This window comes from Mercenaria mercenaria, chromosome 7 (assembly GCF_021730395.1).
Source record: "Mercenaria mercenaria strain notata chromosome 7, MADL_Memer_1, whole genome shotgun sequence".
Taxonomy (NCBI): domain Eukaryota; kingdom Metazoa; phylum Mollusca; class Bivalvia; order Venerida; family Veneridae; genus Mercenaria; species Mercenaria mercenaria.
In genome coordinates this window covers 73,282,188-73,308,011 of record NC_069367.1, presented here as the reverse complement: position 1 = coordinate 73,308,011, position 25,824 = coordinate 73,282,188, and the positions used below count along the sequence as shown (strand labels likewise).

The 25,824-nt window shown below is 35.6% G+C and overlaps 1 long non-coding RNA gene across 1 annotated transcript; it reads left to right on the top strand.

The window, feature by feature from the left end:
- Positions 1 to 1,646: 1,646 nt before the first annotated feature.
- Positions 1,647 to 24,629, top strand: LOC128558660 (uncharacterized). Its single transcript, XR_008371785.1, has 5 exons — positions 1,647 to 1,782; positions 10,229 to 10,366; positions 17,301 to 17,456; positions 19,885 to 19,947; positions 20,190 to 24,629. It is a non-coding gene; the product is annotated as an uncharacterized LOC128558660 (long non-coding RNA).
- The last annotated feature ends 1,195 nt before the right edge of the window (positions 24,630 to 25,824 follow it).

Below are 25,824 nucleotides of genomic sequence, written 5' to 3'. Positions count from 1 at the left end.
GCCAAATTATGCCCCCTTTTGGACTTAGAAAATTCTGGTTAAAGTTTTGCGTGCAAGTACATACAGCTATCATTTAAAGGCATATAGGTTTGAAACTTATTTTTTCTTTTTCAAGATCAGTTACCTACCTCACTGGGTCAAGTCCCATAACTCTGACATGTATTTTGGGCAAATTATGCCCCCTTTTGGACTTAGAAAATCCTGGTTAAAGTTTTGCGTGCAAGTACATACAGCTATTACCAAAAGGCATATAGCTTTGAAACTTATTTATTCTTTTTCTGGGTCAATTACCAACCTCACTGGGTCAAGTTCCATAACTCTTAACATGTATTTTGAGCAAATTATGCCCCCTTTTGGACTTAGAAAATTCTGGTTAAAGTTTTACATGCAAGACTAAATGCAGATATTGAATTAAAACTTAACATGTTTCTTCGGGGTTATAAAACTAGTTGATAGCATCAAGTCCCATAAATCTGATATGCATTTTGGTCAAATTATGTCCCCTTTCGAACTCAAAACTCTTTTGAGTAATAATTTCCTGCTTCTGTGACAATATTTTGAATAGTCGAGCTTGGCTGTCTTATGGACAGCTCTTGTTTTCCTGTCCGGTCAATAACTATCCATCAAGGGATTACAATATTACTGGACATAAATGTTTACCTTGACGAGATGACGTTATATGCAACACCAAGAACCCTAGCTTATAGGTCAAGGTTACACTTCAAAATTTAATAGAATTTTTTTTCTTGTCTGGTCTGTAACTTTGTCATGCAAAATAGGATTAATATATCAGTTAACACAAATATTCCCGTGAATGTTACCATGTGTCATGTGCAAAACCCAGACTTAAAGCTGAAAGGTCAAGGTCGCACTTGGAAGTCAAAGGCCAAAATGTTTTTTTAGCTCGACTAAACTAAGTATAAGGAGAGCTATCCTACTCGACCCGGTGTTGGCATCGCCCTCTACATCCCCACCTTGGTTAAATTTTTTTTAGCCCACCTGTCACATAGTGACAGGGTGAGCTTTTGTGATCGCCCTGCGTCCGTCATTCATCTGTCTGTCCGGCCAGCCGTCCACAATTTCTTGTGAACACAATAAAGACCACATTTTGCAAGCACTTTTGATCAAACTTGTACAAAACTTGTATTGGCATGATATCTCGGTTCCTTTCGAAAACTGGCCAGATCCCATCGTGGGTTCTAGAGTTATTGTTCCTTAAAGGGCCAGAATTTGCTGTTTTTTGCATCAACAATTGCTTGTCTGCACAGTAGCAGCTTTCGTTATGATTTTATTTTACCAAACTTGCACACAACTTGTATTACCAGAAGATCTTGTTTCCTTTCTTGAACTAGCTAGATCCCATTATGGGTTCCAGAGTTATGGCCCCTGAAAGCTATCTTGACCTTGTCTGCACAGTACCAGCCTTTTACTTAGAATTTCAGATTAAAGTTTTGATGCACTTTCACTCTATCTCTATTATTACTGAATGGACTTTGGGTCTGACAAATATAGTTTCAGAATGCAAACTTTACCTGTATAGATCATTCAGAGTGTATTTTCAAAATATGTATTTTACCTTTACACATGTATTTACTAAATATTTCCAGAAGCTAGCTTTGGTTTGTGAGTAAATTTGACCTTGAGGACTTGTCCTTCACACATTTCAGTTACTTAATGGCAAACAAGAAGTATCAATTGCCGACGGTTCGTTCAGGAAACAGAAGAAAGGATATGAGGAAGTACATGTTCCAGCACTAATCACAACCCTTCGATTCAGATGAGGTACTATGCAATACTGTTATAATTTTTAGTTCACCTGAGCCAAAGGCTGATGGTGAGCTTTTGTGACTGCTCAATGTCTGGCATGCGCCGTCCGTCTGTCAACATTTCCTAAAAAAATCTTCTAGAAAACCACAAGGCAGAATTACTCCAAATTTCACGGGAATGATCCTTGGGTGGCCCCCTTTCAAAATTGTTCAAAGAATTTAATTCCATGCAGAACTCCATGGCAACCAAAAGGAAAAATCTTCTTGTCCAAAACCTCAAGGCGTAGAGCCTTGATATTTGGCGTGTGACATCATCTCATGGTCCTGTATGAAGATTGTTCAAATTGTGCCCCTGGGGTGAAAAGAGGCCCCGTCCTGGCGGGGTCACAGTTTTTACAGAGACTTATATAGGAAAAAACTAGGGATGGCAACGAATATTCGAATATTCCTTCATGACTGTTCCAGTACTGTTTCACTTTTCGAATATTCGGGAAAATGTATAAGATAAGAAATAAATAAAAAAAAACAAATGGAAGAACCAGTATGTTCATTTATCTTAATTGCTAAAATCCGCCTTAGTTATAAATACACATGAAAATGGCTTCTGTCGCTGTCAGACGTGTCATTTTGTATATTAGCATGCCAAGATTATACCTCGCTTTGTGATGACATCATACCCTGTAGTAAGTACCACTAATTGCTTACCTTTAGAAAATTTTATTGGTCCCAAATTGATGTATATATATTACAAATCGCCTTGTTTTCGGTAGGTGGTAACTGCATATATGTAAAAATCATCAGACAGCACTTGAACTAATGACTCGGATTTCAATCAAATTCAATTTCAGATGTATTTGAGTAAAAAAAGAAAATGCTGAAAGTGTTGAAAACAAGTCAAATGTGATGAATATTATTTTTTATGTAAAACGATCATCCACTTGACAATAAATGCATTTCATATGGTAAAAATAGTAGAATTTACTCAGTATTCAGACAAAGAGTAAAGTTAAGCAAAATAAATCTTTTATTAGACTCCCCCCCAACCTCCACAGTCTAAAACACCTTGTTTAATTGAAAATATTGTTCATGCTATTGTGTGAATCTATTGTCAAAATGCAAGCAATGCCACCTGTGTTTTTAGCTCACCTGAGCACAAAGTGCTCAGGGTGAGGTATTGTGATCGCTCACCGTCCGGCGTCCGTCCGTCCGTTGTACGTCCGTCCACACTTTCCTTTAAACAACATCTCCTCCTAAACCAACAGGCCAATTTTGATGAAACTTCACAGGGATGTTCCTTGGATGGCCCCCTTTCAAAATTGTTCAAAGAATTGAATTCCATGCAGAACACTGGTTGCCATGGCAACCGAAAGGAAAAACTTTAAAAATCTTCTTCTCAAAAACCAGAAGCCCTAGAGCTTAGATATTTGGTGTGAAGCATTGCCTAGTGGACCTCTACCAAGTTTGTTCAAATCATGACCCCGGGGTCAAAATTGACCCCGCCCCAGGGGTCACTTGATTTTACATAAGAAAATCTTAAAAAATCTTCTTCTCAAAAACCAGAAACCTTAGAGCTTAGATATTTGACATGTAGCATTGCTAGTGGACCTCTACTAAAATTGTTCAAATCATGACCCTGGGGTCAAAATTGACCCGCCCAGGGGTCACTTGATTTTACATAGGAAAATCTTCAAAAAATTTCTAAAAATAAACCAGAAGGCCTAGAGCTTAGATATTTCACATGTAGCATTGCCTAGTGGACCTCTACAAAATTTGTTCAAATCATGGCCCCCGGGGTCAAAATTGACCCCGCCCCAGGGGTCACTTGATTTTACATAGGAAAATATTTAAAAAATCTTCTTCTCAAAAACCAGAAGCCCTAGAGCTTAGATATTTGACATGTAGCATTGCCTATTGGACCTCTACTAAAGTTGTTTCAAATTATGACCCGGGGGTCAAAATTGACCCCGCCCTAGGGGTCACTTGACTTTACATAAGAAAATCTTCACAAGTTTTCTAAAAATAAACCAGAAGGCCTAGAGCTTAGATATTTCACATGTAGCATTACCTAGTGGACCTCTACAAATTTGTTCATATCATGACCCCTGGGTCAAAATTGACCCAGCCCCAGGGGTCACTTGATTTTACATAGGAAAATCTTCAAAAATTTTCTAAAAATAAACTAGAAGGCCTAGAGACTAGATATTTGACATGTAGCATTGCCTAGTGGACCTCTACAAAATTTGTTCAAACCTTGTCCCCGGGGTCAAATTGACTCCGCCCTAGGGGGTCACTTGATTTTACATAGGAAAATCTTAAAAAAAATTCTAAAAATAAACCAGAAGGCCTAGATCTTAGATATTTGACATGTAGCATTGCCTATTAGACTTTTACAAAGTTTATTCAAATCATGACCCCTGGGGTCAAATTGACCCTGCCCCATGGGGTTACTTGATTGTACATAGAAAATCTTCAAAATTTTCTAAAATAAACCAGAAGAGCTTAGATATTTGACATGTAGCATTGCCTAGTGGACCTCTACAAAAAGTTTTCAAATCTTGTTTTTAAAGTTACTTAAAGAAAATTTCAACTATATTTTCTCATAATTCTTTTGATTGATTTCTATTATGATCTTTTGACCTTGAAGACTTGTCCTTAAGTGCAATGATAACAGGTGAGCGATATAGGGCCATCATGGCCCTCTTGTTAAAGTATTTCACGCGATCATCCAATAGGAAGTCGGCTACATTTAATATGACTTTTGTGTGGAAAGAATCTTACAGAGGCTACATTCATGTAGAAGATAAATAAAACATATATATTAAATAATATGTAAATGAAGGCAGATAACAAATATCTTATATTCAAAAAGATCACCAAGAGATCAAAACAACTAGTCAGTCTTAATTCGTCAATGTCTGAATTACTTCCGATATGAACGAAAGTGGAATTAATGCAGATCGCTACTTAGGGTATAATAAATTCATAAGATTCTGAGTTGATTTGTTGATCATTTGACCAAATATTCGAATATGCGTTTGGAAGGTTGACTGCATATTCGAATACCAAATTGCTATTTGTTGCCATCCCTAGAAAAAACTTAAAAAATCTTCTTGTCTACAACCACAGGACCTAGGCCTTTGATATTTGGTGTGTAGCATTGCCTTTTGGTCCTGGACCAAAATTGTTCAAATAATTACCCTAGGGTAAAAAGAGGCCCTGCCCCGGGGGTCACAAGTTTTACATAGACTTATATAGGAAAAACCTTTAAAAACCTTCTTGTCTAAAACCACAGGACCTAGGCTTTTGATATTTGGTATGTAGCATTGCCTTTTGGTCCTGTACCAAAATTGTTCTAATAATGACCCTGGGTTAAAAAAAATGGCCCTGCCCCTGGAGTCACAAGTTTTACATAGACTTGTTTAGAAAAAAACTTTAAAAATCTTCTTGTCTAAAACCACAGGACCTAGTAGGCCTTTGATATTTGGTATGTAGCATAGCCGGAAACTGCAAGGCCTGTACTTTGATATTTGGTGTGTTGCATTGCCTTGTGGTCCTCTACCAAAATTGTTCAAATTATGCCCCTTAGGTGAAAAGAGGCTCTGCCCTTGTGGTGCCAAATTTAACATAGACTTATATAAGGAAAGAAAATCTTTTTGTCTTAAAATTCAAAGCCTAGGCCTTTGAAATTTGGTGTGTAGCATTGCCTAGTGAATCTGTAACAAATTGTTCAAGTTATGCCCCTGGGGTGAAAAGAGGCCCCACCCTGGGGTTACTTGTTATACGAGTTATTATTTATATATGAATAAATACTTAAAAAAAATATCAGATCATATTTCCTAGACTGGTTAATTATAAATACCTCATGACACCAAGCAATTAGTGGTCACTTGACTGTGACCTTGACCTATTGACCTACTCTGTTGTTTTTGTGCCCCCCCTCCCCCATGAGTGGTGGGGGCATATAGATTTGCTCTTGTCCATGCATCCGTCCGTCCGTGCATCCATCTGAAGGTCGTGACGTGCCTAGCTCAAAAAGTATTTGATGTAAATTGATGAAACCTTGCATGGGTCTTTATCATGATATGAACTTGCGCACCTTCCATTTTTCGTATGGCTCCGCTCCCTAATTTTAGAGTTATGGCCCCTGAAATGGTCAAAAATGCACATTTTCACCTTGTGACACGCCTAGCTCAAAAAGTATTTGATATAGATTCCTGAAACCTTGTATGAGTCTTAATCATGATATGAACTTGCGCACCTCCTATTTTTCATCTGGGTCCGCCCCCTATTTCTAGAGTTATGGCCCATGAAATAGTCAAAAATGCACATTTTCACCTTGTGACACGCCTAGCTCAAAAAGTTTTTGATATAAATTGATGAAACCTTGCATGAGTCTTTATCATGATATGAACTTACGCACCTCCTATTATTCGTCTGGCTTCACCTCCTATTTTTAGAGTTATGGCTCCTGAAATAGTCAAAAATGCACATTTTCACCATGTGACACGCCTAGCTCAAAAAGTATTTGATATAGATTCATGAAACCTTGCATAAGTCTTAATCTTGATATGGACTTGCGCATCTCCTATTTTCAGTTTGGGTCTGCGCCCTATTTCTAGAGTTATGGCTCCTGAAATAGTCAAAAATGCACATTTTCACCTTGTGACACGCCTAGCTCAAAAAGTATTTGATATAAATTGATGAAACCTTGCATTAATCTTTATCATGATATGAGCTTACACACCTACTGTTTTTCATCTGGGTCTGCCCCCTATTTCTAGAGTTATGGCCCCTGAAATAGTCAAAAAATGCACATTTTCACCTAATTATGTGCCTCACTCAGAAAGTATTTAATGTAAATTCATGAAACCTTGCTTGAGTCTTTATCATAATGTGACCTTGCACACATGGCATTCTTCTTGAGAATTTTAGCATTTGTTACAGAGTTATGGCCCTTGAAATAGCCAAAATAGTGGATTTTTTGTTTGTCATGCTCATAGCTCAAAATGTACATGGTAAAGAATAGTGAATCCTTTTCATAATTTTTATGCCCCCGAAGGGAGGCATATAGTTTTTTAACCGTCTGTCTGTCGGTCTGTCACTCTGTCGGTCTGTCCACATTTTTCGTGTCCGGTCCATATCTTTGTCATAGATGAATTGATTTTCAAATAACTTGGCATGAATGTGTACCACAGTAAGACACCGTGTCGCGCGCAAGACCCAGGTCCGTAGCTCAAAGGTCAAGGTCACACTTAGACATTAAGGGATAGTGCATTGATGGGCGTGTCCGGTCCATATCTTTGTCGTCGATGGATGGATTTTCAGATAACTTGGCATGAATGTGTACCACAGTAAGACGACATGTCGCGCGCAAGACCCAGGTCCGTAGCTCAAAGGTCAAGGTCAAACTTAGAAATTAAGGGATAGTGCATTGATGGGCATGTCCGGTCCATATCTTTGTCATCGATGGATGGATTTTCAAATAACTTGGCATGAATGTGTACCACAGTAAGACGACGTGTCGCATGCAAGACCCAGGTCCGTAGCTCAAAGGTCAAGGTCACACTTAGACGTTAAAGGTCATTTTTCATGATAGTGCATTGATGGGCATGTCTGGTCCATATCTTTGTCATTCATGCATGGATTTTAAAATAACTACGCATGAATGTGTGACACAGTTAGACGACGTGTCGCGCGCAAAACCCAGCTCTGTAGGTCAAAGGTCCTAAACTCTAACATCGGCCATGACTATTCATTTAAAGTGCCATTGGGGGCATGTGTCATCCTATGGAGACAGCTCTTGTTTTTTGAGGCTATAAGACTGCAAACATTTGAATTATTTCCCCTTGTTTGTGATAAATGTACCAGTGGGGGGCACACCCTGTGTCCTACAGACACATTCTAGTTTAAGATACAGCTTTGAAATTTGGATGACTTGTACAGTTTTGCACACTGATCTTAAAACTGACTATTAGTGACCATGAATGTGACCTACTTCCTAATATTTTAGCATCAGTTTGGCATTTTAAACATGGGGCTCATATTACTCAGGTGAGCGATTCAGGGTCATCATGACCTTGTCTTGATATTGGATTTAAATTTTGTAGACATTAGTAAAAACAAGTGAATGAAGTATTGCCATGCAATACAAAGTCCCCTACCGGAAGGCACCTTATTGTTTCTACTGCAGTATAACATAATGAATTGATATATGTCAATGATGTATAAACAATATTGTACTATATATACAATATGTTAAAACAAAACACTTGGATTAAAATTTGCGTACTTGAAAAACCTATAGTTGTTTTCATATGTATTTATTTTGGCCAATTATGAAAAGGTTATCATATAAGTTATCTATAGTAACAACAAAGGGAAATCAATAAAAAAAAATTATAACGGAAGAAAAGTGGTCTCAATTTTTCCCTACGGCCAGTAATAAAAAAGTAACAATATAATCTATTTATAGTAACAACAAAGGGAGGTAATTCTTAAAAAAGGGTGCCTCATGGCAGTGAACATTTGTGCCAAGTTACATCAAAATAGCTCCATGCATGGCGAAGAAATGCTCTGGACAAAGTATTTCTTAAATTTGACCTCTAAGTATGACCTTGACCTTAAACCTAGAGACCTGGTCCTTGCGCACAACAATCCGTCTCATAGTGATGTGAACATTTGTGCCAAGTTTCATCAAAATCTCTTCATGCATGAAGAAGAAATGCTCCAGATATAGTCATTTTTGTAACTGACCTTTGGCCTCTAAGTGTGACCTTGACCTTAGACTTAGGGCCCAGGTTTTGCGCATGACATGTTGTCTCATCCAGGGAAATATTTGTGCCAACTGATATTTAAATCATGCCTTGCATGACAAAGTTATAGACCGGACAGGTAAAAAATCCTATTGACTTTTGATCTTGTGTGACCTTGACCTTTAAGCCAGGGTTCTGGGTGTTGCGCATGACACGTCATCTCATCATGGGGAACATTTTTGCCAAGTAATATTAAAATCCCTTCATGGATGGCAGAGTTATGGACCGGACAGGAAAAAGCCCTGTTGACATTTGACCTCCAATTGTGACCTTGACCTTTGAATTAGGGGTCTGGGTCTTGCGCATGACACGCCGTCTCCTCATGGGGAACATTTGTGCCATATTAAAATACTTTAATGAATGACAGAATTATGGACCGGACACGAAGCAGACCCTGTTCATGCCATGTTAACATTAGACTGCTAAGTGTGACCTTGACCTTTGAGCTAGGGGTCTGAAAGTTGGTCATGACACATCGTCTTATTATGAGGTATAGTTGTGCCAAGTAATACTAAAATCCCTTCATGGATGGTAGAGTTATGGACCGGACAGGAGAAAAGCCCTGTTGACATTTGACATCCAATTGTGACCTTGACCTTTGAGGTAGGGGTCCGGGTCTTGCGCATGACAAGTCGTCTCCTCATGGGTAACATTTGTGCCAAGTGATATTAAAATCCCTTAATGAATGACAGAGTTATGGACCGGACACGAAGCAAACCCTGTTCATGCCATGCTAACATTTGACTGCAAAGTGTGACCTTAACCTTTGAGCTAGGGGTCTGAAAGTTGGGCATGACACATCGTCTTATTATGAGGTACATTTGTGCAAAGTAATATTAAAATCCCTTCATGGATGGGAGAGTTATGGACCGGACAGGAGAAAAGCCCTGTTGACCTTTGACCTCCATTTGTGACCTTGACCTTTGAGATAGGGGTCCGGGTCTTGCACTTGACAGGTCGTCTCATCATGGGGAATATTTGTGCCAATTAATATTAAAATCCCTCCATGGATGACAGAGTTATGGACTGGGCAAGAATTTGCGGACGGAATGACAGAATGACGGAAAAGCGCATTCCTATAGTCCCCGAAATTGGTTTTCAACCAGTAGGGGACTAATAAAGAATACATATTATGTGACTTTTGATTTTGAATTACTGTGAAATCATTTAATTTCATGGGTACGAAATTTCATGGTTTTGGTCAAAATGGCAATTTCGTGGGGATATGAATTTGTGGATTTCAACTTGTGAACATAAAATGAATGGGAACATTACTTGTTCGTTGGGATTAAATTTCGTGAATTGACTAAACCACGAAATCCACGAAAATTAATCCCCCACGTATATTAATGATTTCACAGTACTGGTTTACTGAATCGCAATGAAGCAGCTCCACATTTAAATATATAAATATTTAGATGTTCCTTTTTGTGTGTTCTTGCCCTCAGTCAGTGTTTTTCAGCATCAAATACAGGACATAAATTGTCATTTTCCCAGTCTGTTTGGGAGGGTGGTGTTTGCAGCGGTTCTGCTATCAATAAATTGTGCTTCCCAATTTTTCTGTTATGGTCAAGTTATGATTCCTGCATGTAAATTATTAAGTTGCTCTTTTGCTGAAATAGAAAAAATAAAATATTTTCTGTACTTCAGTCATTGGTGAATATAGACAGATTACCAAAGTATGCACAGCCAGCTTTTGAGGGTTTCAAATCATTATAAAGAACACAGAGTTGCTTGTTCAAAGCAGCTATGGAAACAGATCAAAATGTTCTTCTCTGTGTTCCTACAGTAAGTGCATGATTAAAGATTAGTTCAACTGGGGCGGGTAGGGGGCGCGGGGCCTCCATTGGTGAATAGTAATTTAAGGTCACTGACTGTGAATCACTTGCACTTGACTGATGTTTGTCCAAAACAAGCATTGGCTGCAGAATTCTTTATGTGAGGAAGTCATCTAGCTGACTTTCAAAGGTAGGTGGTTCTACCCTGGTGTGGGCCTGTGCCTAAAGCAGTGTGGTGTCTTTACCATTAAAGTCTAGACAAATTGCCATATGACCTAAATTATGATGGAGTGCCTTGAAAACCAATAAAAATTGCAAGTAACAAAAATAATATGCATGTGAAGAAAATGCCTCTTTTGGCCTGATAATTTAATAACTTTAAAAATGTAAGTGTAATATGCTAAATAAGAAACTTTTTCTGCATGAGAAGTTCTTCTTAGTAGTGGAAAACTGGCATGATCTCGGTAACGATTTGATAAAATACTTTGTGTCTGAAATCCTTCATCATGTGTGAAAGTTTGCAGTTACTTGCGGAGAACAGGTTTGTACTGGTACAGAATCCAGGAACACTGGTTAGGTTAACTGCCCGCTGTTAACTAACTGAAATACTGTTAAAAAATGACATTAAACCCAGAACAAACAAAGAAAAACTATGATTTCTTTGTTTAAAGGTCCATTACTAAGGGAAAGTGAGTTGGCAATTTTTTTCATAGCCAGTGCATAGACTTCTGCAAGACACTAAATAATGAAGATTGGCAGGTCAAAATTTACAGAAGGTCTTTGGAACTCAAAGAAATGTATGTGTATTATGTTTAAATTTCAATGAATCGACAGAATGACCCCCCAGGTCTTTTTAACTTTCTTCATACTTCGTAGAAAAATAATTGTACATATACTGCGATTTATTTCGAATTTCTACATACCAACTTTCATTTTCCAATAAAATGAAATAGTTTCTGTGCTTTTTAAAAGAAATTAAAATGTTCACTTTCCTTAGTATTGGACCTTTAAGCGATAAAATGTATATCCATTGTATCCTTTTATAGATGTCCACCCAATGGCATAATATGAAATTAGGCGCTACCTAAAAGGCAGAGCTCCCTTGAAAATTCACCAGTGCCCTTAAAAATTAAGAGTGGTGTTGGAATTATCTGGAATTATGGATTTGTTTAGGAAGTTTATAGTCTATTAGATCTATTAAAATTATAAGTATTAATGATAATTCATGATTTCTGAATGCACGTTTTAGACTGCATCAAGATTAATTCTTGACATGTGAAAACTCGAAAGATATTCTATATATAATCAAAAGAAAGTTCGATATAGATTAAAATCGGCACCAAGATAAAGAAAAAAACGTATTTGAATAATTTCTGTTATTCTTATTAAACGCACTGCATAAAATTTTTTACATAAATTATTATCAATCTGGAAACCAGTCACAAATGATAACTCCATCAAATTGAAAAGCTTCAACCTTGAAAATTTCAAACCTAACAGAATCTCCTTAGGCCAATAGCCAAAGGAATTCTTTCTCTTTGCGTGTGAATGTTTGGCAATGAGGACTTGATGTAAAATGTTAATGTTTCAATTCCAAAGTTAACAGAATTTACGAAATCCTGGAAATGACTATTGTAATTCTTTTAAATGTCATTATTGTCAAATTTTGGTTCTTTTTGGAAAAAAGAATGTGTCCAACTTTCAGTCAAAAATACTGCTAAAATAGACACCTGGTATGGGAAAATTACAATCATTTACATGACAGAATTTTACCTAGAGAAAAACAGTGTTTGCCGAAATTCTTGAAAACCCGTTTATTTACTGAACTTCTAAGTTAACAATCTATGGCTTTTTATGGTTAATGTTTTAGCACTAGAGAATAGGGATGGCAGTACGAACCTTTTTAATGTTTATTGTTAATTCATCGCCAATAGTTTTAGCTTTTTTTTTTGTTGGTTTTTTTTTTTTTTTTTTGATAAACTGGTCAGTGAGTTTAAAGCTAACCGATGAAATATATGTGAATGGGGAGAAGAGCATTATTTGCTTTTCACGGTTCAATGCTCAAAGTTATGTCTACTGACTACTGCACAGACACTACATTGGAACCTGACATTTGAACCAGACTATAAACACTTGTTAATTTCACATGCATGACTTTACTTATACAATATTTTCAAAACTCATAGTAATACAAAAAAAAAATGAAATAAAAAAGAAATTAAAAAAAAAAAAAAATCTGGTCCAAGTGAGGTTCGAACTCACGACCTCTGGATTTCAACACGAACTCGCTAACCACTACACCACTGTGGAGTAATGACGTCATCGGCGCAAACATAATTATATATAACTAAGTTCAGTAATGGCAGCCTGACAAAAGTCTTTTCAAAATGAAAATATTGTATTTTATTTCGTTTTTCTTTTTAGAAAATGTATTTAGCACTAATTTCTTATTATCAAATGCTCATTTACATTTTTATTCAATATTCAAAGCAGTAAGCGAGACGCTTTTGTCAACCGTAAACAGTAAGCGTCTACTGACGTCTTTACTGATTAATTACTATGTGCATAGTGTACTTGAAAAAATCCGAACAACACCGATTCCAAAAAGTACCACGGATTTTCAACTCGATCGTATACACAGATCTTTCTATTCTTTTTCTTTTTCATACGTCTAACCGTAATGCGACGCTGTTGGCACCGGTAGCTCTGCTATTAGAATGAGCCGCTCCTGAGAAAACCAACTTAGTGGCTTTGCGACCAGCATGGATCCATACCAGCCTGCACATCCGTGCAGTCTGGTCAGCAATAGGCTTTGAAAGCGAACAGCATGGATCCAGACCAGACTGTGCTGATGCGCAGGCTGGTCTGGATCCATGCTGGTCGCAAAGCCATTATGTTGGTTTTCTCATGGCACGGCTCAAATTTTCTTTTACTGTGAAGGTATGCAGATTCTGAAGTCTTGATAATAAACAGGTTGGAAAATAGGAAGTCCAAAAAATAGGCCTGTGAAAATAGTATCAGAAACATAGCAGGTGTAAAGCCCGGTTTTTCCTCTCAATTTACTGGGTTGCAAAATAGAATATTGTCAAAGACTGGCCATAAAATAGAGATAGTACCTAAAATTTCAAATTATGAAAAACAATTAAAAAAGTTAAAGTTGATTGCTTATATATATAATTTAAGACCGAATGTAAAACCTAAGTCTTGATCTGATCATTTTCAAGCATGTTACTGATGGTTTTCTGAAACTTCTTATTTAATTACTCACTCTTGTACTTAGTCCTACCTGTCTAGCCATTGATAAATATCTAATCCCCAATAATTATTATAACTGGATTATTGCAGAAAAAACACTTTAATGCAAAAGAATTGTCAGATACAGTCAAGTCCACTTAATACGAACTCGCTTCATACGAATTTTCGGATTAAACGAAAAACGTCTGAATTCCCCGGCCGAGTCCTCCTTTTTCTTTGTAAAACTATTTCGGTAATAGTGAACTCGCTTCATACGAATAATCGGTAGATATGAACACATTTTGGAAGTCCCAATAAGCTTAAATATTATACTTTTCCATCTTTTGATACGAATTAATTTTAGAAGTCGGGCCGATATAAAATGTGTTGAAAACAATAACATGGTCAACCTTGTGCTGCGTGGTAATTGGACAATGGAGTAGTTATGTCTCCCCAAAGAGACATATTGTTTTTGCCCTGTCCGTCCGTACGTCACACTTCATTTCCGAGCTATAACTGGAGAACCATTTGACCTAGACCCTTCAAACTTCATAGGGTTGTAGGGCTGCTGGAGTGGACGACCCCTATTGTTTTTGGGGTCACTCCGTCAAAGGTCAAGGTCACAGGGGCCTGAACATTGAAAACCATTTCCGATCAATAACTAGAGAACCACTTGACCCAGAATTTTGAAACTTCATAGGATGATTAGCCATGAAGAATAGGTGACTCCTATTGGTTTTGGGATTACTCCGTCAAAGGTCAAGGTCACAGGGGCCTGAACATTGAAAACCATTTCCGATCAAAAACTAGAGAACCACTTGACCCAGAATGTTGAAACTTCATAGGATGATTGTGCATGCAAAGTTGATGACCCCTATTGATTTTGGGTCACTCCATTAAAGGTCAAGGTCACAGGGGCCTGAACATTGAAAACCATTTCCGGTCAGTAACATGAGAACCACTTGACCCAGAATGTTGAAACTTAATGGAATGATTGATCATGCAGAGTAGATGACCTCTAACGATTTGGGGTCACTCTGTGAAAGGTCAAGGTCACAGGGGCCTGAACATTGAAAACCATTTCTGGTCAGTAACTTGAGAACCACTTGACCCAGAATGTTAAAACTTCATAGGATGATTGGTCATGCAGAGTAGATGACCCCTAACGATTTTAGGATCACTCTGTTAAAGGTCAAGGCCTCAGGGGCCTAAACATGGAAAACCATTTCCAATCAATAACTTGAGAACCTCTCGACCCAGAATGTTGAAACTTCATAGGATGGTTGTTCATGCAGTGTAAATGACCCCTATCGTTTTTGGGGTCACTCCGTTAAAGGTCAAGGTCACAGAGGCCTGAACATTGATAACCAGTTCCGATCAATAACTTGAGAACCACTTGACCCAGAATGTGGAAACTTCATAGGATGATTGAACATGCAGAATAGATGACCCCTATTGATTTTGGGGTCAGTCAATTAAAGGTCAAGGTCACAGGGGCCTGTTCATATAAAATCATTTTTTGGAAATAACTTGAGAACCACTTGACCTAGAATGTTGAAACTTAATAGGATGATTGGACATGCAGAGTAGATGACCCCTATTTATTTTGAGGTCACTTGATCAAAGGTCAGGTAGGCTGTGTCTTATAAAATATACAAACTTTTATCCCTCTTAGAATGATTGTTATAATATTAGTACAAAGTTCAGTGTTGGCGGTGGATATAATTTGGCGCTCTTGGACCTCGACCGCCCATTAAAATTTAAATTAATACAGTTTTATCTGTTAAAGTATGACTTTTATTGAGTAATTTCACTGTTATCTGAATAGATTAACTTAATCAGTTTAAAACTATTAACTGCTTTCATATATCAGAATCTATTCACCGATGATATTGGTGATACTGCCCAACTTGCTCGGACAAATTGTCTGTCATACATTAATACGAATTTTGTTTGATACAAACATATTTCTTAGGTCCGGATGAGTTCGTATAAAGCAAGTTTGACTGTACATGCATATTGTATGATATCACAAATGTTTAAAGACTGATAAAATAAATTCAGATCCACTAACAAAATTGTTCAAATTATGCCCCTGGGATGAAAAGAGGCCCTGCCTTGGGGGTCACTTGTTATGAGATATATAGGAATAAATACTTCAGAAATTATCAGGTCATATTTCCTACACTGTTTAATCATAATTACCTGATGACCCCAAGGGATTAGAGGTCACTTGACTGTTACCTTGACCTACTGACCTACTTTCTTGGGTTTTTTTTAGATACAGCCTTGAAATTTGGATGACTTGTACAGTTTGTACAACTGACTTTCAGTGACCATGAATGTGACCTACTGACCTACTTTCTAATATTTTAGCATCATTTTGTCATTTTAAACATGTGGGTCATATTACTCGGGTAAGCGATTCAGGGTCATCATGACCCCCTTGTTTATAACATGGCAGTAATATAACATAAGGGGAATATAATGGATGAATTTTTTGCAGGAAAGATTTGAAACCATTGAAAAATTTGATCGAGTTTAGTGACATAAAATTTTTGCAGGAAAGATTTGAAACCATTGAAAAATTTGTTCAAGTTTAGTGACATAAAATTTTTGCAGGAAAGATTTGAAACCATTGAAAAATTTGATCGAGTTTAGTGACATATAATTTTTGCAGGAAAGATTTGAAACCATTGAAAAATTTGTTCGAGTTAGTGACATAAAATTTTTGTTAGAGTTTAGTGCATAAAGAAGAAAAAATTGAGTTAAGTTACATAAAATTTCTATGAGCAAAAAACCTGCTTAAATTGGTTTAATGCAAAAGATGTAAAATTCAGTGGAACTACATGAATTAATGCAACAGTGTAATCCACAAAGAGTTGCTCCCCTTGAATGAGGATGAATTTACAGTATTTGTCCCTGTGAAAGGCATCCAATTCCTACTACTAATGCCTTATTGGAACTACACAGAAATACAGTAGTCTTTCATCACTGAGTGAGAAGACTTTCATAGAATTTTGAAGATGATTTAAAACATAGCTGAGCCACGCCATGAGAAAACCAACATAGTGACTTGCAACCAGCATTGATTCAGACCAGCCTGCGCTTCCGCGCAGTCTGTTCAGGATCCATGCTGTTTGCTAACAGTTTCTCTAATTGCAGTAGGCTTTGAAAGTGAACAGTATGGATCCTGACCAGACTGCACGGATGCGCAAAGCCACTATGTTGGTTTTCTCATGGTGCAGCTCAGGTTATTCCATAACTAACCTGCTTAATGGCTGCATTGATAAAGTAAAAAAATTAAAGTTTAAATCCTTGGGCATGCTAAATGTGCTGTTACAGAGATCTATGAAAATTCTCATTTCCAGAACCTTTTCAAAGAAACTATTTTAACTCTTAGTCTGCTGACAGCAAATGATATTGCCTGTGCGACCAGTACAGACCAAGATCAGTCTGCACATCCGTACAGTCTGATCATGGTCTGCACTGTCTGCTATTCAGTCAGTATCTTTTTTGTAAGCACTTCAGTCAGTATCTTTTGTAAGCGCCCCTTCAACAGATAATGATTGTAACTGTCCAAATTGAAAAATGGACAAGTTCGTTATAGCAGGGTAAGGGTTAATATTCTGTCAAAAACAAAATGTTTTCACTCCATTACAAACTTTGTATAATACATATGATTTAAAATTTGCAAATTTACATTAAAGAGACTGAAGTGATACAGTATGAAGGTTGAGGAGGTTTAGGTGACCAAGGAACAGATAAATGCCACACAGATAGTGTGCACGCCGGAGAAGTGGGATATCATCTCTAGGAAAGGAGGGGAGAGAACTTATATACAACTTGTCAGATTAATGATCTTTGTAAGTTTCCATGGTAACCAAATAATGTATCTCATATCATTGAAGTGTACAGATTGTTAAATCATCTGTTTGTTCTGTCATGTAACTCTATTATTTTATCAACAGTATTGTATTTAGACATACATGGCTGAATATTATACTTCCATGATGTTTGGTCAAAAGACACTTTAATTAAGATTTGGTCTACATGATAATTTTGTCTACTGTGACACAAGGGCAACCGTGTTAATTAGTCTAAATAATTATTTCGTCGAAAAAGGGTCAAAATTTGGTCAAAAATAGACACAACAATGTGTCATACTACTTCCTCTCAGGGATCATCCTACAAGGCGATTTGAGCGATATTGTCGCTTTAAAGTCGGCCACTTCGCCTATTTATTGCCTCCGGGCGAAATCCAAATCGCCGAGTTTTTCAGCGAGTTATTATCTGTTTACTTAAAGTTGTAAAACTTGATGCATGTTCTAGATTAAATTATCAATAAATCCTTAGTCAACCCCACCTACTCGCCTGTCAAACTTCAGCCAATCGTAGCGTTAATATCCAACAGTGTCAATAATATTGTAAGCTGCCGCCATTTTGAAAATTTTTTTAATCGGCGTGTAAAAAGCCTATCTTAACGAGAGCATGATCTTATGCAACAATTGTATATTATTCTTTCATTTTATTAAAGATTACTTCAAAAATTATTTTAATTACCATGATTACGGTCAATTTCTGTAAATGAATTGCTCGTGTACTGTGGATAAAAAAATGATTTCGCGGACGTCAGTACTGTCGTACAAAATATTGTAAAAAGATCGCCATTATCTACGAGTTTGATATTATTTTCGAAAAAAATAAATTAATTAAATGTATAAATCGAACAAGTTGATGCAAAAATCGGGCATTATAAAAGCACTAGAATCGAAACATGAATGAAAATTTTTACGGCATTTTGGTTGTGCACCTGTTAAATTTACGAGTTTCGGACATGTAAATTTCGGATAAAAATTTAAAGGCGACTTTTGCATTATTATTAAAATAAGTTTATACTTTATTTAGAAATTCATGAAAATGATAATGCAAGAATCAGTTTACTTAAATAATTACTGTTTATAAGTTACAGCTAGACCCACAGAAAGTGGATATTATATAGGCAGGAAACTGAATGCTATATGATGATTCTTCTCCTTAAATTCCTCAACTTCTCCCTAAATTCTATGGAGGGAGAAGTCACTTCTCCCTAAAATTTTGACATAGGATGATCCCTGTTTCACTTTAATTGAGCTGTAGGCTTATCACTACCAAATCAAATGTGAGCCTCTGCAGGTCTAGTCACAAGTAGTCCAAATATAAATAGTGCTAATCTTTTTTCCTTTCCTAGTGCCTTTTCAGCAACGTACAGTAAGAAAATCCATTGAAACTTGCTTTTTTTTCTCCCCTTGAACTTAGAAAAAAAATCTGGCTTTGTTGTCATGGTAATCGAAACTAATAAAACGACTCGAAAAAACAGTTCTATTTCACTCAAAAACATAATATACTGACCTAAAGCAAATCTATAACACGGGCCGAAATGGGTGAACATCGCTCAACAGGTAACATAATGGGATGAACATTGTTCACAAATACAAGCTTATAATAATAAAATCGGACTTCATTATATGGTAAACAAAATTGATCTGTGACATTTAGACAAATCTGATAATCTTTTGGACAGAAAAAAGAAATCGACGAACTGTTTCATCTATAAAGAAGGAAAAGACCAATTGTCTTACTAGACCAGCTGACGTATTTGACCATTAGGCAAAATTTTAATTAGACTAGTTGTTGTTCAACCAAACATTGTGCACCGGAATATTATATCATGAGAAATAAACTTTAGATGGAGTTTTTCACGTTTTGTTATGTAGTTTTCTTCTGTAAGATTTCAGCAGCTGCAAAAATATGTAGGTCTTATAAAATACTACTACGATTTCTTGCAGTGAGAAGTACAGCGGGAAGCATTGTTGGAAAACAATTGCTTTCTTTTGTCTGATATTCATTGTAACATTCATGGATTTGCTTGTTTTTCAGTAGATGAAATTAAATCCACTCAAACAAATAATGGTCACATTGATCCTATCCATAAAATTTTAAAGCTACCTATCAGTGTTTCAGAAATTAGTTGTATTGGTCAAAACAAGCAATTTTTGTAATTGTACTTGATTAACCCTTAGCTTGCTAAATTTCTATAATGAACTGGTCCATCTTTCAGTTTGGACAGTACCATTAACTGTTAAAAGGGATGTTTACCAAAAAGATAATGACTGAATGGCGAACAGTGCAGACCATGATCAGACTGCACAGATGTGCAGGCTGATCTTGCTCTGCACTGGTCGCAAAGTCGAAACAACTTGCCGCCAGCAGGCTTAAGGTTTAATGATAATTGAATACCAACTTTTGTTTCAGGATGAGGTTCATTTATTGTCTGATGAAAGAAAGAGGACCAGTTTTAGAATCTCTTATTGACAGGTATGTTACTCCAACTGGTAACACTGATTGTTCTATAAAAGAAGTGGCAAAATAGAATTCAGGTGCTGCAAATGATTACATGTTTGAGATTCATGTAAAAAGTGTGACTGATAAGCATTATATATAGCAGACTTCTAAGCAGAAAGTTGATATAAAAGCTGAAAATTTGCAGACATTTTTAAGAAAATATCTCATTAAAAAAAATGAATGAATTTTAAAACTTGTAAATATCAACCTTTCAGAAACATGAAAACTACACAAGAAGATGTACAACTTGTTGGTCTTAGTGCCACACTACCAAACTACAAGGATGTAGCGACCTTCCTGCGCTTGGAACCCTCTGGAGGTCTGCTCTTTTCCGACACCAGTTTCCGACCTGTACCACTAGAACAAATAACTACAGGCCAATATCTATTTAGCCTAAAATTTCCATTTCTTCTTAAAGAAAACATCATTCACAAAACTCAATCAGGATTCATGTCATACAGCACTAACTACCGGTAGACTAATAGAAGCATGGCTTTCAAATATAGATTCTGGTAAATATGTTGGAACTGTTTTATATTTTTAGATCTATGAAAAGCTTTTGATCTTGGTGATTTTACTGCATAAATTTGAAATTGAAATTTTTAGATAAGTTTTGAATTTTTTAAATCATATCTATGAAACTTAACTCAAATGATAAAAGCAAGAAACTCCAAATCTAAAAGTATGCTTGTAACCTCTGGAGTTCCTCAAGGTTCAATTCTTGACCCTCTTTTATTTTTACGACATATCAATGATATCGCTTTAGCTTCAGAGTGGCAATATAGACCTCTATGCTGATGACTGTACTAAAAATCAGATTATGATTTAGATAAAGTGCAAACTAAACTCCAGCAGAATTTAGATGTTGTGCAACAATGGTGCAATTTAAACAATATATGCCACTTCATCCAAAGAAAACAAAATGCATGGTTTTGTTTACTAAACAAAAAAGTAACAATTGTAAGAACTATTTTTATGTATTTCCAAGCAAGTAACATAAAATGTCAAGGTGCAGAAATTACGTGGTGTTTATATAGACAACACATTGTCATGTAATGTTTAAATTGAAACAGTTTGCACTAAACTTGACTCAAAAATAGCATTGTTGAGGCGTATATTGTACTATATGACAGATGAAATGGAAAAAATTATTCTATAATGCATAATTATGTAATGTCAATATTTGATTATTGTTGTATTGTATGGTGTCAAGAAAATAAGAGTTCTTCAAAGAAAATAATGAAAATTTAAGGTAGTGCTGCAAAAAGTTGTTTTGAATAAAACGTTCCAAACAAGAACATAAGATATGCGAGAAGAACTTGGGTGGATGTCATTTAATGAAAGATGTAACGTTCACACAAGCTGTCTTATTTACAAAGCTTGCAACAATTTAGCACCTTCATATATCTCTGAAATTTTAACCTTTTCCAGGAATGAAACATACAGTCTATAAGACCTACTGCTCATAATGACATAGTTGTACCTTGACATCATACAAATTATGGTAAAAAAACTTTTTGTTACAATGGTGCAAATGTTTGGAATTCAATACCAAATGAAATTTGCTCAACAGGTTCTAAGTTAAACATCTTTTAAATACTAGAAATATATTAAATATATCTTGCATTTGACTGCCTTAAGAATCTCTTTGTTTATATCAACTGAATTATAACTATGCCATTATAATATAATTATGCATGTATATATTATGTCACTAATTGATTGCCTAAATGGAAATTGTATATCTATTTTAAGGGGTATTTGTCTAAGAATGAATGTGATATTAATTAGCATATGTGATAGTGTAAATTTTATTTGGTGGTTGCTGTTGTTTAGAAGGCCACATTTAAAAGTAAGAAGTATCATTTGTACTTTTCACTGATCTTTATCTTCATTTGCTACAATCTATAGATAAAGATGTTATTATTATAACAGGAAACAATCCATATTTTGTCTAGGGTGTTTTTTTGGCTGCTTACTTATGCCTTAAACTGTAATATTATTCTGTCAAGCATATTTAGGGTGTGTATCATACAATGTGTTTCACATTGTTTCAAGTATTTGTTCTGTATGCATGTCAAATATACATTAGATTGCAACATTTATGGGTGTTCTTACTAAACATACTCAGAGTGGGCATGCCCCTCACCCCACTAACACTTTAGCACACCAACCAAACCAAAATTCCGGATTTACCCCTGAAAATTACAAACTTTGAGGCAGCTAGTTTTCACATATAATAACCTGTGTGATGGTTCAGGCAAATTCTTTCAACTTCATTACAAAAGCAAGGTTTAATTTTAGTCAATTTCTAAATCTAAAGAAAGTGTTAATTCTTTGTTTATAGTGTGTTTTTCAGTACTGAGTAGTTCAGTAAAATCTAATGGAAGTTGTTCATAGTCAAAGAAAAAATATTTGTGAAATTTTAGAGAGTAAATGTTCTGAATTACTTATCATAGCCAGAAGTCAAGAATTTAATTATTGGTGATTTTTTTAACTTTTTCTACAGTTTGAAGGGAAATGCTTCAGGATCTATTTTCTCCTTTGCTGAAATCTGGACGTCTATTTGTCAGTTGTGTTTCAAGTGTCATAGATGATGGAAAAAAATAGATCCTGTTTTGCCAAATATAGAATTAATGCTCATTAACTAGAAATAGAAGTAGGCAGATTCAGTAAAACGCCATAGTGTAAAAACTTTTCGCTACTATCAGATTCTGGTATGAACAAACTTATATTTCTTCTAAGTAATGATGTGTCCATTTTATACCTGTTAGCCAGATTTATATATGACTGTTTTTGTCTTAGATATAGCAGTGAATCCTATTAAATCATTCCATTCTCATAGTTTTCCTCATGTCTTTAATGTATATGATTCCTTGGTATTACTAGCCATGATATAATATTTTACTAGTCATAATATTATATTCTGTTATATAACTAGTGATAATATTATATTACAATTTTCTGCCAGTATTACATTACTGTTTATTATTACTATTATATTTTTTTTCTGTTGATTTGTAGTGTTTGAAACTTTGTGTATATATCAAAATTGTCATGCCCAAGAGGGCCCGAAACTGAAAATAAAAGATGTTCTAATCTATGAAAAACTGAAGGCCTATCAAAGGTTACAAATGTAAAGAGGATACTGGAGGTAGATGTCATTCCAAAATTGGCATCATTTTTCAACCAATGATTACATGAACTGAAGTGGGTGGAGTATTGGACAGATGACAGTTTCATTTCACAAATTTCAAAATCAGAACAATAATGTTCTTCTCTTGATGTTTTTTTTTTTTTTTTTTTTTTTTTTTTTTAACTTTACTTGTGGCACTGCTTTCATTTTAATTCTCTTCTTATCTAATTAGTTATTTATAATTCATATGACAGTTTTGTCCAAAAAAAATATTTTTCTTCTTATTTGTTATCGTTTTTTCTTTCTTATTCATTTTTAACTCCCTTCATGTCTTATCAATAAGAGTAACAGACTTGCAATGTTCGCATTTTTATATCAAGTGTAATTATGTTTACTTTAGTCTATATCTGTTATTACATATGTGACATAATAACAGTATTATTTCCTTAAATGTAATCCAACGCTTTCCCATATTTTTCTCACAAAAGAGTTTTTAGGGTTTTAGTGCGCGGATTACAAATAACATTTATTTTTTCACCGCTTGTACATAATTTTATCTTATCTTAATCTCTGTTCATAGTACTACATAAGAACTAATTTGTTCATAATACATTATTTTTATTCATGTCTTTCAATTCACTGTATATATTAGGATGATTTTTTACATTATTATGTTAGAGGACCATAAGTTAGACTGGCTGTAGCCAAATATGTTATCCTCTTTAAATAAAGTTGTTATTATTATTATTATTATTATTATTATTATGGTTGGTGTTTTTATATAATTATTTACATTTTTCTATCAATTTTTGATAACTTTATATTTTTTATAACTTTAACATTTTTTTCTTTCTTAAAATTTTTCACTGTGATGATGTTATATTATGGTTTATGGATGTATCTGTGAAGTTTTATGAAGTGGAATTTAAATGTTTTAAGTAACTTGTTTTCCAGTCCATTCCATCAATATTTTCTTTAAGGAGAAGAATTCTATAAGACTTATATCAATATATCCACTTCATTTTGGGAATAAATATGTTTAAACTAATATTTTCTTTGTAAAACATGTATTTTGATTGATGTATGTTTTTATCAAACTTTGTTAACTTAAATGTACTACTCTGTTTGTAAATATAATCATGGAAATAAATACAGCTAGAAAAAAAAAAAACATTCAGCATTTACTATGGTAATTGTGTGGCCAAATGGTTATTGTTACTGGCATGAGAACAGGTGGCCTCTTGAGCAAGTTGGGCTGTATTTGAAATATACATGTAGAATTCTTTCATGTGAAGAACCCCTTCACATTGTTTACAAAAGTTTGATGATTCTACCAAAGTCTTCCTCAGGCACCCATAAAATATGAATGTCTCAGTCTTGTTATAATGTGGCTTGAAACTTTTAAGAAGTAAAATTAAATGTAGTTGAAACTTGTTATACTTTATGCTGTCGTGATGCAAATAGTATATTGTCTTTGTGTTTTGTCCATCAGATTTCTGTAAGTAAACTTTAAACATAATTTGATTTTAGTTTGTTCTATTTATTACCTCACTTTACATAAGTATACTCTGATTTAGGTACTGTTCATGCATGGCTGTAATGGACAGATATCTACAAATACTTTTTAGCTTTACTGTATGAAGTATGGAGAGCTGTCCTACTCCACCCAGCTTATGTGTCCTGCGTCGGCACCTTGGTTCAAGTTTGATGCACTTTCTTTATCATTGTAACAACTCAATGGATTTGTTTCAAACTTGAAATAGTTATTCCTCATCATCACTACATCATTTAACACAAGGGTCATAACTCTCTCACCAATATTTCATGTATTATCTCCCCTTTTTACTTAGAATTTCAGGTAAATGCTTTGATGCACTTTCCCACCATCTCAGTTATTACTGAATGGATTTGATTCAAACTAAAAGTAGTAGTTGTTTCATATCATCCCCCACATGATGTGACACAAGGTCCATAACTCTTGCACCAATATTTCATGAGTTATACCCCCATTTACTTAGATTTTCAGATTGATTTTGGTGACTTTTTACTATATCTTTGTCATTACTTAATGAATTATGTCTCCCCACTGTGGGGAGACATATTGTTTTTGCCCTGTCCGTCCATCCGTATGTCACACTTCATTTCCGAGCAATAACTTGGAGAAACATTTGACCTAGAACCTTCAACTTCATAGGTTGGTAGGGCTTATGGAGGAGACGACCCCTACTGTTTTTGGGGTCACTCCGTCAAAGGTCGACGTCACAGGGGCCTGAACATGGAAAACCATTTCCGATCAATAACTCGAGAACAACTTGACCCAAAATGTTGAAACTTCATGGGATTATTGGTCATGCAAAGTAGATGACCCCTATTGATTTTGGGTCACTCCGTCGAAGGTCAAGGTCACAGGGACCTGAACGTGGAAAACCATTTCCGATCAATAAATAGATAGAGACAAGTGGAAACTTCACAGGTCGCTCAACAGGACAAAAACGAAAATGTTGCAGGCTCGGTTTGATTGAGCCTGTTCATGGACAGTAGTGTAAATGCATGCTACTGTCCATGCCCTCTAGCCCCGGATTGAGCAGAACTCAACATTTACACATGCTAAAAGTACAAAAAGCAATTTAGAGACATCCGCAGATGTATTCAGATGGCGGTGAACATGGAAGAATGACTTGACCCAGAATGTTGAAACTTCATAGGATGATTGG